This window comes from Pinus tabuliformis, chromosome 1_1 (genome assembly GCF_031772625.1).
Source record: "Pinus tabuliformis cultivar Carrire ecotype Pingquan chromosome 1_1, CPIR1, whole genome shotgun sequence".
Lineage (NCBI taxonomy): Eukaryota > Viridiplantae > Streptophyta > Pinopsida > Pinales > Pinaceae > Pinus > Pinus tabuliformis.
The window spans coordinates 117254411-117270270 of record NC_142297.1 but is presented as its reverse complement, the minus strand read 5'-3'; positions in this window follow the sequence as shown (position 1 = coordinate 117270270).

Here is a 15860-nt window from a genome sequence, read left to right as displayed (position 1 = left end):
TGAAATTTACGAACAACCTCAATTAAGTTTGTCTTTGTCAACTGATGTTGAATGAAATTTTGTTTTGTTTTAATAATTCATCCTCTAAATCATCCCCTAGTGTAATGATTTCCCTGCTTCCTTTAGAGTTTTCACTAGGATATTCACTACTGACCATGCTTTTTTGAGAATGATCAACTTTTAATTTCTTCCTCCTCTTGGTTATCATAATCTATTTGAGATAAGAAATCTCCTCATCATCAACTAGAAGGGAGACATTCTTGGGAAATTTTGCTTTTGGTCTTATATGGCTCTTCTCCTTTCTAACATCATTTCTAATCTCATCCTCACTAATGGAAACATATTCTTCAGCTTCAGCTAACTCATCTTCAAAAGTAACATGTCTAGATTTGCTAGATTTATCCACAATAGGCATTCTTTGCCGATCCCTTGGATGTAGTCTTGTAGCATCATAAAGTACTTTTTTTTGTTTTTTTTGTCATATCTTTTTCTGACCTTGAGTGGAAACTATTGACAACATTCATAATATCTCGCTCTATAAAATAAATTCCTCCCACCATAATTGAAATACCTTCATTAAAATTATGTCAAACAAAATATAATATGTCATTAAAAACTAAGTTATAAAAAATATAATGATACAGTTACAATAATGAAAAATAGATAAATATAAATAACAATACTAACGACATTTTGTGTAATGTCATTTATGATTTTCTTACATATCCTTGTAGAATCATCTGTCGTGTCATACATCAACAATGCAAACTGATATCTAATCTTGTCATGTGACTTGGGAGGTTTTTTAGGTACATAAACAACTTCAGTATTTGGCATCAAACATATGTCTAGCACTTTTCCTAGTACCTCATAATTTCCACCATCGTAAATCATACCAACATATAGATATATTTTTAGATATTATTCACCCTAGTATCTTTCAAAAACCATCCAAATTGTGTACGCTTCACTTCTTATGATTTCTTCCAATAATAAACCAACTTATTTTCCTTTTAGGAGCCACTTGCTAGATTTTAGTCATTAGCTCAGGTCGGGTTTTTTCAATAGTAGTTTTTGACGGGCCTGTTAGGGGATGATTCTTGGAATAGCCCCCCTAGTAGGAGAGGGGCAATTATGAGAATCAACCCCTTGGAAGGCAAGGGCCAATTCTGAGAATCAACCCCTTACCTACCAGGGTGCCGATGTGCTACCAGTGGGCATGCTCGCCTGGGGCACAACGGCTTCCTGGCAAGTAGGGGGTTGATTCTCATAATCATTCCCCTTCTTGCTAGGGGGTCTTTATGCCCCGAGCGGGCACGCCCGACCATGGGCATGCCTACTCACGGCATAGGAGGCGTGGCAAGCACACCCACTGTGCTAAGGCTGGGCAAGCCTACGGTCAAGCGTCCTCACCCAAGCCATAGAAGGGCCTGTGCGTTGGGTGGGTGTGCCCATCCTTCGGTGAGCCCACCCACGGTACAATGGGCATGCAGGCATGCCCACGACTAGGCTTGCCTGCCATGTGCCCGCCCAAGGCACAGTAGTCTTGTGCCTTGGGCAGGTGCGCCTGACCGTGGGCATGCCTGCTCTCGGCACAACGGCCGTGCCTGGAACACCCACTATGCTGCAGGTGGACATGCCCATGGCTAGGCCTACCATGCCTATAGGTGACATAGTGGCCCCTTGCTTGTGAGGGGGCCATCGGTCAATCTTCGCCCATGTGATTTTTTTTTTAATTTTTAATTTTTGAAAAGAAATCTATATTTTGTTAACTAAATGTAATTTTTTTTAATGTAATGGGTTTTTTGTCTGGTATCCTGCATGAACATAACAACTCAGCTGACACGTAATTACTAGTAAACATATGGGGGTTTAAGATCTACACTTAATGGGATTTTAACTTAAGTCTACCTAGTTTCAAAAAATTCCTAAATTTCGAATTAATAAATTGAGTTGCTCCCTAAGGCAAAGAAAATAAATAAATAAATAAAATGATATGCCGACATATAACAAACTAATTTCCTGAAATTCCTCATTAAATGGTCGAAGTATAAGGGAAACTAACCTTTGAAATGTGATAATATCCCATTGAATGTGTTCTCGATGACGGTTGAAGTAAAGGGGAAACTAACTTTATAAATGGGATGATATCTCATTGAACGTGTTGTCGATGACAATTTAGACTAATACAGGAGCATCCGAGCACCCTTCATTAAAATCGGAATCCAAAGCTGTGACAGGGAAAACATGGACAATCATTGTAAACTAGGGCAAATTCTGTTAAAATAGAGCTAAATTGATGGAACTGATAAGTTTTTAGAAGGATTGATTAAATGTAATTATCTGCCATGTGTGCATATAGAGAGATTTATGGGATTTGATTGAGAAATTTGTAGGAGAAAATCATGGATCTTAGATGCTCCACACCTTTTTAATTTCCTATATAAAGAGAGTCTATGTTGTGTGAAAGAGAAGAAGGGAGGATACAATGTAGTCGCAGGGTAATTTGTGGTTCAAGCCGTGAGGCTTTATTCTGTAATTGAATTATGTATATAGTGGAAATATACGTGTTATTGTACATCTGTGTGTTATATGAGTTTTGTGTGTTTGTGTATTTATATATACGTTCTTTCTATAAGATTGATAAATATTCATGTACGAGTGTAAAGGACGAAGTTCCAATGAACTTCGCTTTAAATAGAGTATGGAAGATGTTGGGTACTAAAAGGTGTCATTTAAAACTCCTAATTGCCTCACATTAATTATCATCCTGGGCAAGTCCTTTTATTCCAAGAGTGTACACAATATGTGCAAGCTATAAAACTTTTTAAAATGAAATATAAAACTTTGATACAAGAGTAAATGGATGCATTTATAAAACCCAAACTGAAACTGTTAACGTAAATATTACATCTAAGTGTCAAGACTTAATCCTCAACTGAAATTGTAATCAAATCTCAAACAAGAAATTCAATTGACAATAGCATCAACCGAGAGCATAGTAACATTAACCAATCTCTTCTAGCCGATTCTATCTAAATCACACCCAATCTCAATTAAGCAATTCAAATGGAAATGATGTCAACCGAGAGTTCAGTAGCATTAACCAATCTCTTTCAGCTGATTCTATAATAACCACGCTCTTATCATATTCAACAAGATTCAATTCCTTAACTGATAATCAATTTAATCTACAGTAAGCATAAATGGAATCAAATGACAAAGTTGTGAAGTACATAAGGTCAAAATAAAGGAAAGTAAACTAACTACAATACAGGAAATCAGAAAATAGCAAACAATATAATAAACTAGTAGAGAATGGAAAAACATCAAACCAATTAAACTTGCGTGAATTAGAAAGATATAACACAAAGGATAACAGTTTGATCCACCAGAGGCCGGGCCCTTAGCCACTAGCGTATACTGCTGAGCTACTTCAGAAAATACGAATGAATAGCAACGCAAATTATGTATTAACCATTGAACTCAATCCTCATTACAATACGGTCATGTTCCTCAAAAGAACGAATCTGTAAATTAAAATTACAATTTGAAATAAACAAAGATCTCTCCCCTTTCCTCCTACAGTTTTCACTTTTATAGTAAAAAAGATAAAAGATAAATGTGATCCCTGAGGATCCGGAGATCCCGAGGGATTCAAAACTGAATGCTATCTTCTGACATTCTTCTTATTTAGCATTGATCCTCTTGATTCATCCTCCGACCTGACCGTAACCGACTTGCCTCATTCCTCCTTTGTTGGTTTACGCTATTCCATCTCTAGGGAACAACAGCTATTCCTTTCGTCGTTTTTCTGCATAAAAATGAATAAGAGTTAGTAATGGTGGCTAAATCTTAATCGAGAGTAGTTCATTCATTTATTATCATAATCCATCAATATGTTAGTGTATCAAGGTATGAAAGAGATAAGAAAAGAGGAAAAAGGCAATGTAATTGAGAGTAAATACATACCCATTGCATAACTCAACATACTCCCTTGCTTACCCTGTTTCATGTCCTCATGAAAAGTGAATAGTTCTTATGCAATGTAGTTAAAGAGTAGGCTGGAGAGAAAGCTTCAAAAATTGGCCTAAAGCCATGATGTTGAGCTAGGAGTGCAAAGGCGAGCTTTTCTTTCCCTTCAGGCAACTCGTAGTCAGCCCGATACCCTTCAGGAGGATACCAAATAATGGGACTCTGAAACCGGCATCCCAACCAATGAGGTCCTTCTCTCAAAATAAGATTGCTATAGGTGATCATCTGGGCCATAGCAGCTTTAAAATTCCTATAATTAAATGGTTCCCTTTCTTTCACACTATTAGTGGAGATCGTCCATCTGAGCTTAGATGCAGTCAGGGATCTTTCTTGAATGGAGAGGAAATATGATATTCCTTTCTGCACAATCTCCCTATGTATGGGCCCTAAAGTTTTAATCACCCCCTCTCGTTTCATCATCTTTTTATGGTTGGAAAACATTTGTAAAGGGTGTTTAGGTTCACTCCTCACCCAAAGATCCAATCCATGTTCCTGTCTTTGGAATGCATTACAAGCTCTAAACCATTTGAGTTGGTTAACTGTAAAAGAGATAAAAGCCTAGAATTGAACGTCTCCAACAAAAGGATTAGGGTTCTTTTCCACCTCGTTTTATAATATGAAATTATGCAAATAGAACTCAGAAAGAAGCCTCTAGACCTTTGCACCATGTTCCTTGCAGCAATTTATAAAATCTTCAATTGTCCCTAATTCAATTGGTTTACCAGCTCTTACGGGTTTGATTTTTAATAATAAGTATAGTTCTAATAAGAATAGGGCATAATTGGTGGCGGGAGATCTACATGTCAGGACATCTGAATACAGTGAGCAGATGGTGTTTGTCTGACTCATGACTCTGTCTAGCTTGAGTTTCACCTTCTCTAGCTTTTCTACCCCCTTTCTACACCTGTAAAAGGTCTCGTTCTTCGTTATAGTTAGTTCCCTAACTTGTTTCTGCAGCTCTTGATATCTCTGTAGGGGATCTGTCTCTTGTTCATATCATTCTAAAGTGAGCCGGGCTTGTGTCAGTTCCTCCTAAAGATTTAGTAAAATAGGGTCATGTTGCGTCAGGTTGTATTTGGCTTGTATGTCTGTCTGAGTGCCTATGCTACAACAGGAGATATCCTCTGTTTTAGTGCTATTCTACAAGAGGGGATATCCTCTGTTTTAGTGCTATGCTACAAGAGGGGATATTCTCTGTCTGCACTTATTTATTGTGGGAGGTCTAATCCTTTGTCTGAGCAGCTGCATCTACTAAATCTGCAAGCAATCCCACTTGAGTGGCGATTGTTTGAGTAGGTATGAGCTCAGTTTGAGTCCCTAAAAATCTCCATAGCGTTGTGCAACTTTAGTTGCTTTTCAGCCCATACTGGTCCTTCTACCGACAGCCTAGACACCTCTGCTATCACAACATCTGATACGGTGATTTGTCTACCTCTCACCAAGGATTGTCCATTCTTTAGATGTTGTAGAAATTCAATGGTGATTTCCTCATTGGGGGGTTGAAATCTTGTAAAATATGTTGTCCATCCTGTGTGAGCTAGAATTTCCCTGGCTCCATTAGAGATAGCCAATATTAAAGGTTATCGGCGCACTGTTTTATCCCCCATGATGCTTGAGTTCTTCCTACTCCTGCAAATGATTAGTGTAGTGGAAAAAACACAACAACGAGCAGTAGGCGAGAGATGGAACAACGAGTAGTTGTAACAACACTGTCAGGTGATGTTTTATGAAAATAAATACCGTTAAATCAAGGACTGTTATAATGCCACATGCTCTATGATTATGGGATGTCGTATTATCCTACAAAATCCAATAAAACGATGACAACACATGCATGAGTGTATTGGAGGTCCCCACCCCCTCTCGAAATTAAAGGTCGCCTACGACTAAATGGATGAAAATATGACGTTCTGGCGGTGAAGTATAGGGGTGATGGATTGGGCAGTAAAGGCGGCAGAGTACGTATATTAATGAAAGGATCGTAAAAGGATATAGGAGTAATGAGAATGAGGTATGTAACGAGAATTATTAATAAGTGATAAGATGCTGTGAGGTGATGCGATAAATAAAAAGGACAACATATGTAAGAGATTATACCTTACTACCGTTATTCCACATGAAAATGATGTGATTGATTTTAGAAAATATTAACTCATGCATAAAGGTTCAAGGTAAGGTAAGTTAGGGAATTAATCTCTCCATAGAAAAAATAGAAAAATAAGAAGAGGTCATTGTAATAATTATTGATGTAGGAAATAAAACTTCAATACCATAAGTAGAGCTTCTACTACTTGCAGGTGTCCATAGCCTCGACATAGTTGCTTTCTAACCCTTAGGAGCCAGGATCCTCTTTTTATAGTTGGGGAAGTGCATTATGATGTCCACATTAGAGATCAATGTGCTGGCATGGTAACCAGATGAACACATTTCCATTCACTAGGAAGTAGAGAAAGTGGTCAGACCGGCTCGTGATGAGACTTCTTGTTCTAAGGATTTTGTTTCTTGAGGCATCCATTGGATCATATCCCTGGTGTGGTGGCCATAGTGGGAATGCCACTTCGCCACATCCCTATGAACATGGTAGGCTAGTTCGTGATGAGACCCCCTCTCCTCCATCTATAGATAAAAAAAATAAAAAATTGTTAGTGAATATATCTATATATATATATATATATATATATTACACTCCCCATTTTATATATAGAGGGTGGCTCAGTACTCCTTAAGAGTAGGGATGGTGGAAGAAGTTTGAACATATCAATAGAAAAAAAGTATACCCATAATATTATTGATAATAAGAAGAGAGAATTATACTAGAGGGAGTAGAACCAGCATGGTGAAGATAATCAATCAGTATCATTTATAGTAGAAATGAGGATAGTAAAGTGATATAGATAATTGTGTCCTTTCTTTTTCGATCATCACAAAGCAGTCTTGTTAGAGATAATAATGTTAAGGATATTCGCCTGCTTCAATAGACTCCATACTTGTTGTCCTCATATATGTATTGTACTTTATGCCATAAAGAGGATTAAAAAAAATGAGTTGGGATGGGCTAGGAATGATCATGCAAGGGGAAGAAAGGGTTGTTCTCGAAAGTATTCCCAAAGTGTTGTTCCCTCAAAACACTCGAAAAAGTGTTGTTCCCTGGAGGGAACAACAGAAAAACTCGGACAAGGTGTTGTTCCCTGGAGGGAACAACAAAATCATACTCAAGAACAATGCGTTGTTCCCTTGAGGGAACAACAAAGGAAAAAATACAGAAAAAGTGTTATTCCCCTTAGGGCACAACAAAAAAAGACTCACAGAAAGTGTTGTTCCCTAGATGGAACAACAAAGGAAAACATACAGAAAAAGTGATGTTCCCTTTAGGGAACAACAAAAAAAATACTCGCAGAAAGTGTTGTTCCCTGGAGGGAACAACAGCTATTCCCGGGAGGGAACAACAGCTGTTCCCTATAGAGAACAACAAAAACACACAGAAAAGTGATGTTCCCTTTAGGGAACAACAGTTTTTCCCTGTAGGGAACAACAAATCAACACATGAAAAAGTGCTATTCCTTAGAGGGAACAACAAAAGAAAATAGGGAGATAAAAAACACAGACAAGAAATCATCCCTACAGCTCTAAACAATAGAAGGGCAATGATACGAAAGAAAAACAATAGAAAAAACAATTGTATTTACAAGTCTCAAAAATAACTTTTTACAGAATTGGTGCTGCCGAAGATTTGCCTTCTGCAACAAGAATTTGTATTATAGAATCTTCGCGTACCTGTTGGAAAAAGGATCCCCTTGTAAGCGGTTTGTGGTAGAGGCGTACCCAATGCCCAATTGCTTTAAAGGAATAGCCAGACCCATCAATGGTGGATAATGTAAGGGTGCTGTTAGAGCTCGAATCTGCCTTAGGCTAAAGGAAAGCAGGATTCAAGGTAACATCAAACCAAGCTCAGCCTCGTAGCTAGCCCTACGAGGACAGGAGAGGGCTCTCTCCAGGTCTATCTCGGCAAAAGATATCCAATAGGGCCTAAGATGACCCAAATGCAAAACTGATAATGATTTTAGGCTAGTAAACAGATATGAAAGAGATAATTTAATAAATGACTGAGTTTCTGGGCTGTGTGGGACAAGGACAGCATGAGCAGAGATTTAAGCAAAGGCACACGATATTTCATAAGGCGAGATAGGAATGAGGTTTTAGCAATCAAATTGAATTTAAATGGGGTGAAAAGACTGTTTAAGAAAGCTGAAAAGGGCATTAATGTATGAATCCTTTCCAGGCAGAAGAAAACACAGAAAGTCTGAACACTTCCTCAAGGCAGAGCAATGACTGAATTATACCTTTCTTACTGTAAAAGTATTTAGCTAGAAACGATCATGAATGAACTGCGAAACATAACAAAGACATATGAAACATAAAGAAGAAACACATGCTAAACTCATACCGCAAGAATCTTATAAATCAGAGCTGCACTATTTAAGTAATTCTCTGTCAAAACTGTATAGTGATAGTGCTGGGTTTTTTCCTCCCACACTTTTCCTCAGAACTCTCCAACCTCTACAAAATGATTTACTACCTAATAAATAATCTTTAGAGATGGGAAAACAGATCGACTCAAATGGGGAGCTGTTTAACATCATTAACCAATAAGAGCGAACCATCTGCTCTGAAGACAGAACAACGTTCCATATGACCAATTAAAAGGCGAAAATTGTAGCCTAGACCTTATAAATCGTAAATGAAGACAAAAATAGACTATCCAATCCTATTTTACTGCTAAGTTAGATGTCTTCACTTTAAATTTAGGCGTACTTTCCTTTTTTCCGTTTAAAAAAAACCAATTTTTAATAAAAAATGCCTTTGACCGAAGCTTTTTATCATATGGAATGAAACAGCTTGCAAGTGCTGTTGTTTGATGATGATCCAGCTCATTGAATGTGCCATTGAACATCAACTCTGTCACAAGAAGTTCATCTCCTGTGTCAATGAGACATGTAGCCCGACCTTTCACTTGCACCACACCATCAGAATCAATGTGTCCAAGTCGCTTAAGCACTCTTGAGCGATTTTTTAACTCTTCCCTAAATTTGTGAAGCTGAGAGTCACGCATTTTCATTCGAAGTTGCTGAGCTGCGCTATTTAATTCTGCTTTTCTTTGAAAAGACCTCAACTGGTGTTCATCCTGTTCAGACTTATGACAGGGATGAGCAAGCAACTTTTGCTCCAATGCTTTCAACTTCTGGTAGTGCCTTATCATGTTGAAACTGATGGAAACCATTCAATTTCAAATTGTCCCTCGGCACGACTCATTAAATTTCAAATAGCTCAACCTGAAGGTACTAACTAACGGTGTGGGTTTTCCCAAGATCATTTCCTTGCAAGTCTTCATGTCCAGTTGTTCATCAATCATAATAATACAAATGCCACGTCCATCTGTCTGGAATAATTTTGTCTTCACGTATCACTAAAATCGCTGGTTTTTAAGGCGATCTCCACAAAGGCAATACTTAGGTGTGCTCTCTGTATTTGTCAATAAATTTAGGCACCTTTCTCCACACAGACTCTCTGGATAATCAGGTACATATTTTCAAACAATAATGTCCTCCTCTGTTTGCTTCTTGTGCCCACGATCTGTGATGAACTATTTGATTTTGGAACACTGATGATGATTTTTTCTAGCGTGTTGACCCTGTGCGCCGCGCCCTAGCCCAACGCGCCGCACAGGCTGGATGCACCGCGCACGACCAAATTTGCACTGTGGTATACAGCTCTATGCGCCGCGCGCTGTGGATGCGCCGCGACCACCCTTCTATGCGCCACGCCTGCAATTTCACCAACAATTTCGATTTTCACATTGACTTTTGTTTCCTCCACAATGTGTCGTGACTTCAATGATGTCTTCAACCCACCAATCTTTAGGTACAAGGTGATAATGCTGGCTATGAATTTCATTCAATGTAGGGTTCAATATGCTTCTGAAAGATTTTTGATCTTGCATCATATAAGTTCTTGTATAAGTAAACGACCAGTCTACATTTACTGGATCTGTCAATGCTTTCCAAGCTACAACATCAATGCATCGACCAATAATCTTCAGATTTTCAGACCAGAGCAAGAATGACTTTGTAGTATGCAATGTAATGATAGAATCTTTCCAGCCATTAAGGAGGCTTGAATTGAGAAAGGTATCCAATTTCAATGTTAAGTTTCCTTTCTCTATTCCGTCAATCATTTCAAGATAGTCTGCAGCACAACGTGTAGACACGATGTTCTGGGCACTTACAGTGACTATGATCCCATAGCCAAACTTGGCACAAAACTCAAATGCCTCTGCACCTCCTGGAATATCATTAAGGGACACATTGTCATTCATGGATTCATGAGCTTCAACAGCTAGTTTTTGCAGTCGACCAGACTTTGAAGGCAGTGGAAACTTGTGCAACAAGAACTTTGTATCCTTAACTTCCACAACATAGTCAGTAGGCACTTCAACAGAAACTATCCCGCCAATGCTGCAGAATTTTTGGCACTTTCTCATTTTGAAATGAACTCTGTTTTACTTGCTTTCCATACTGATTTTCTGAGCTTAAATGATGTCTTCTGATCATTTGTGTAGGGATTATTGATGTTGGATTCAGAAAAGGATCATGGCGAGGCTGCATGTGAACATCTTCAACTGGAAAACTTTGAATAATTACATATTTAAAAACAAATTTAATGATTTCTTCTTCAAAACAGAGTTTTGAAGAAGAATCTCTCTTGAGCATTATTTGATGATGAAATTTTGCAATGGAAACTTATTGAACCTCCTGCTGGCCTACAGGCGTTATTGAACACTTTGAGAACAACAATTTGCGAACCCTAGACCTAATGACCAAGTTTGACTCTTTGCTTATCAAGCGACCATCGATTACTATGAATGACTGAAACATTTACTTCGATGAGTTTTGATGAACTTTAAGGGTCAGACACACACCAGCAGATACATGACATGAGGGAAAAGAAAGACAAGACCCTTCTGACAGATAATGGCATGCCCCCCTAGCAGAATGCAACTGAATGAATCGAGCGAGACACCCAAACTGAAATGCAAAAAGAGTTTTGATCTCTGATAGAGGACTGACAAGACCGACTCTAACATTGGCTCCAATGGGGATGGTAGCTCCAGCTCCCTGGAGGTGCCAAGAACAACAGATCTTTGGGAGAGCAAACAGTGCCTTCATCCATTGGGCTATGGAGTCTATTATTTTGACAAATCGACACAAAACCTTTAACTCATTTATTGACTGAAACTTGACTCAACAAATGACTCATGACTGACTTAACTAAAACAAGTATTTGCACAACTTTTAAAGAAAGGCAGCAGTCCATCAAGATTTGAAATCATGATGACAACCACCTGCATACTAATGAAATATGTACAATCATGTATAATGAGCTTTCCAATGTAACCAATCTAGCAGATGGCTACATACCAAATTTCTGCTCTTACTCTTCTCGAGCAGGCGGAACGATGAACCTGGAGGCAACTCAAAATAACCACTGAAACCAAAGCTTATGATAATGAACTAGGAAATATTGATCTTTTCTAATGCTTGCAGAAGAATGCTGAAGGGATCTTGAAAATCCTGAAGCACTGGCTTATCTGTAGATCCAGCTGCAAAAATACAAGTACTCCCTCCATTCCGATCTGAAAGGGCAATTGATTTCCGAGGGATAGGAATGCACAGAAAGGTATGTGCTTCTGCCATCTGAGTGCTAGCTGTAGGCTCCTTGACCATGAAAAATTCTGGTATATTGTCTCTCTCAACTTCATGATCTAGGTCATTCTTAAACAAAAAACAGTCTTCAAGATTATCAAACATGACAGCCTTATCATCTTTGCGAAAGAAAATATTATTTGTTTGCTGATCTACAAAACTAATTACAAGACAGTCATCTTTTTCAAAAGAGGAAGAAGTTTCACCAACATTTTCCTGACCAAGTGTACACTGCAAATCTGCTTTAGCTTGGGTTGTAACCTGACCTTTCAAGAGCTGATCTATCTCATCTTCAGACAAAGGAGACAATGCTTTTTGTTTTCTTTTGCTCAAACAGTAATTATCTTCATATGACATGTCAATCAAATTATCATTTATCACTAAGTTATTGAAAGAAGATTTATCACTTACTTGCACAAAGATCTCAACTGACTGGATTACCTCTTCATGAAGGCTGTGTTCTGACGACATGAGAACATTTGGATCCATAACTCTGTTGTCTTGATTTGAGGCAGCCTCAACAATGCAATTGTATTTTATGACATCCAGAACAACATATTTTTCCTCATCACAAGCTGTCTCTAAACCTGAAATGGCTGAATTAACGTTATGACATTCTGCAATTGAAACTTGACTTCCCTGCATGTTGTTTTCATCATTTTCAGCCCTATGGAAATCTTCAACCTGCTGATCTATAGAGTTACTTACAAGACTGTCATCATTTTCAAACGAGGAAAAAGTTCCACCATCACCTTCTTGACCATGTGCACACTAAGATCTGCGTTAAGTTGAGCTGTAACGTGACCGTTCAAGAGTTGATCTATCTCATCTTCAGACAGAGGAGACAATATTTTTTGTTTTCTCTTGCTCAAACGGTGACTTTCCTCATACTGCTGATCCATTTCATGTAATTCCTCCTGACTGTCAAGATGCAAACTTCCTTCATCTTCCCCTGTACTAAAATCTTGATCCTGCTGCAAGGTTTCCTGATCATCTTGATAAGTATCACTCTCTTTATTCTCTTCATGTTGCTGAAATCAATTTTCACATAATGCCTCCATGATTTCTCCATCCATCAAGTCATCATGTCCATAAAAATTCTCAAGATCTTCAATAAAACTATGAACATGGCTACAACAGTCCTGAACTAAAGTCAAGGATGGATATGATTCTTTATACCTTTCAAAGAATATCATATGAAAATCTTTTAGACAATAAATCGAAGCAGGTGGCAAACTTTCATACCAAGATCGGGCTTCATCTTCCAGAGTAGCCATAAACATTTTCATTAAACAGTCTTCAGGAAAAACGATCTTTAATTTATGCACATGAATGTGAAATTTCACCAGATGAAGAGCAGCATCATTACCTTCCACATTTCTGAACATAGGCAAATTCTGAAGCCAATCCACCTTGGGCATTTTATTCGGAAAACCTGGGATGTGATCTCGGCTCATGGGAGCTTATCTTCTTGCAACCCAATCCATCTTGAAAACCTTAAAGCTACTGATCTTCCTGCAGTGGAATCACCATGAAGCATTGATTGCTGGTTTTTTCAATGAATGAAGTTGCCAGGTGAATGATTTCAGCCTTCTTATGTCTGATCGTTGTCCACCATCAACCATCAGATCTGAACTTGATACATGTACTGGGGCAAGACAATCTACAAGCAAACCATTTTCTTCCCCAGTGGAGTCGCCACTATGTTAGAGCTCGAATCTGCCTTAGGCTGAAGGAAAGCAGGATTCAAGGTAACATCAAACCAAGCTTAGCCTCGTAGCTAGCCCTACGAGGACAGGAGAGGGCTCTCTCTGGGTCTATCTCAGCAAAAGATATCCAATAGGGCCTAAGATGACCCAAATGCAAAACTGATAATGATTTTAGGCAAGTAAACAGATATGAAAGAGATAATTTAATAAATGACTGAGTTTCTGGGCTGTGTGGGACAAGGACAACATGAGCAGAGATTTAATCAAAGGCACAGGATATTTCATAAGGCGAGATAGGCATGAGGTTTTAGCAATCAAATTGAATTTAAATGGGGTGAAAAGACTGTTTAAGAAAGCTGAAAAGGGCATTAATGTATGAATCCTTTCCAGGTAGAAGAAAACACAGAAAGTCTGAACACTTCCTCAAGGCAGAGCAATGACTGAATTCTACCTTTCTTACTGTAAAAGTATTCAGCTGGAAACGATCATGAATGAACTGCGAAACATAACAAAGACATATGAAACATAATGGAAGAAACACATGCTAAACTCATACCGCAAGAATCTTATAAATCAAAGCTGCACTAGTTAAGTAATTTTCTATCAAAACTGTATAGTGATAGTGCTGGGTTTTTTCCTCCCACACTTTTCCTCAGAACTCTCCAACCTCTACAAAATGACTTACTACCTAATAAATAATCTTTAGAGATGGGAAAATATATCGACTCAAATGGGGAGATGTTTAACATCATTAACCAATAAGAGCCAACCATCTGCTCTGAAGACAGAACAACATTCCAGATGACCAATTAAAAGGCAGAAGTTGTAGCCTAGACCTTCTAAATCGTAACTGAAGACACAAATAGACTAGCCAATCCTATTTTACTGCTAAGTTAGATGTCTTCACTTTAAATTTAGGCGTACTTTCATTTTTGCCGTTTAAAAAAAACCAATTTTTAACAAAAAATGCCTTTGACCGAAGCTTTTTATCATATGGAATGAAATAGCTTGCAAGTGCTGCTGTTTGATGATGATCCAGCTCATTGAATGTGCCATTGAACATCAACTCTGTCACAAGAAGTTCATCTCTTGTGTCAATGAGACATGCAGCCCGACCTTTCACTTGCATCACACCATCAGAATCAATATGTCCAAGTCGCTTAAGCACTCGTGAGCGATTTTTTAATTCTTCCCTAATTTTGTGAAGCTGAGAGTCACACATTTTCATTCAAAGTTGTTGAGCTGGGCTACTTAATTCTACTTTTCTTTGAAAATACCTCAATTGGTGTTCATCCTGTTCAGACTTATGATGGGGATGAGCAAGCAACTTTTGCTCCAATGCTTCAACTTATGGTAGTGCCTTATCATGTTGAAACTGATGGAAACAATTCAATTTCAAATTGTCCCTGGGCGCGACTCATTAAATTTCAAATAGCTCAACCTGAAGGTACTAACTAACGGTGCAGGTTTTCCAAGATCATTTCCTTGCAAGTCTTCATGTCCAGCTGTTCATCAATCATAATAATACAAATGCCATGTCCATCTGTCTTGAATAATTTTGTCTTCACGTATCACTGAAATCGCTGGTTTTTGCGGCGATCTCCACAAAGGCAATACTCAGGTGTGCGCTCTGTATTTGTCAATAAATTTAGGCATCTTTCTCCACACAGACTCTCTGGATCATCAGGTACATATTTGCAAACAATAATGTCCTCCTCCGTCTGCTTCTTGTGCCCACGATCTGTGATGAACTATTTGATTTTGGAACACTGATGATGATTTTTTCTAGCGTGTCAACCCTGTGCACCGCGCCCCAGCCCAACGCGCCGTGCAGGCTGGATGCACCGTGCACGACCAAATTTGCACTGTGGTATACGGCTCTATGTGCCGCGCACTGTGGATGCGCCGCGACCACCCTTCTATGCGTCGCGCCTGCAATTTCACCAACAATTTCGATTTTCACATTGACTTTTGTTTCCTCCACAATGTGTCGTGACTTCAATGATGTCTTCAACCCACCAATCTTTAAGTACAAAGTGATAATGCTAGCTATGAATTTCATTCAATGTCGGGTTCAATATGCTTCTGAAAGATTTTTGATCTTGCATCATATAAGTTCTTGTATAAGTAAACGACAAGTCTACATTTACTGGATCTATCAATGCTTTCCAAGCTACAGCATCAATGCGTCGACCAATAATCTCAGATTTTCAGACCAGAGCAAGAATGACTTTGTAGTATGCAATGTAATGATAGAATCTTTCCAGCCATTAAGAAGGCTTGAATTGAGAAAGGTATCCAATTTCAATGTTAAGTTTCCTTTCTCTATTCTGTCAATCATTTCAAGATAGTCTGC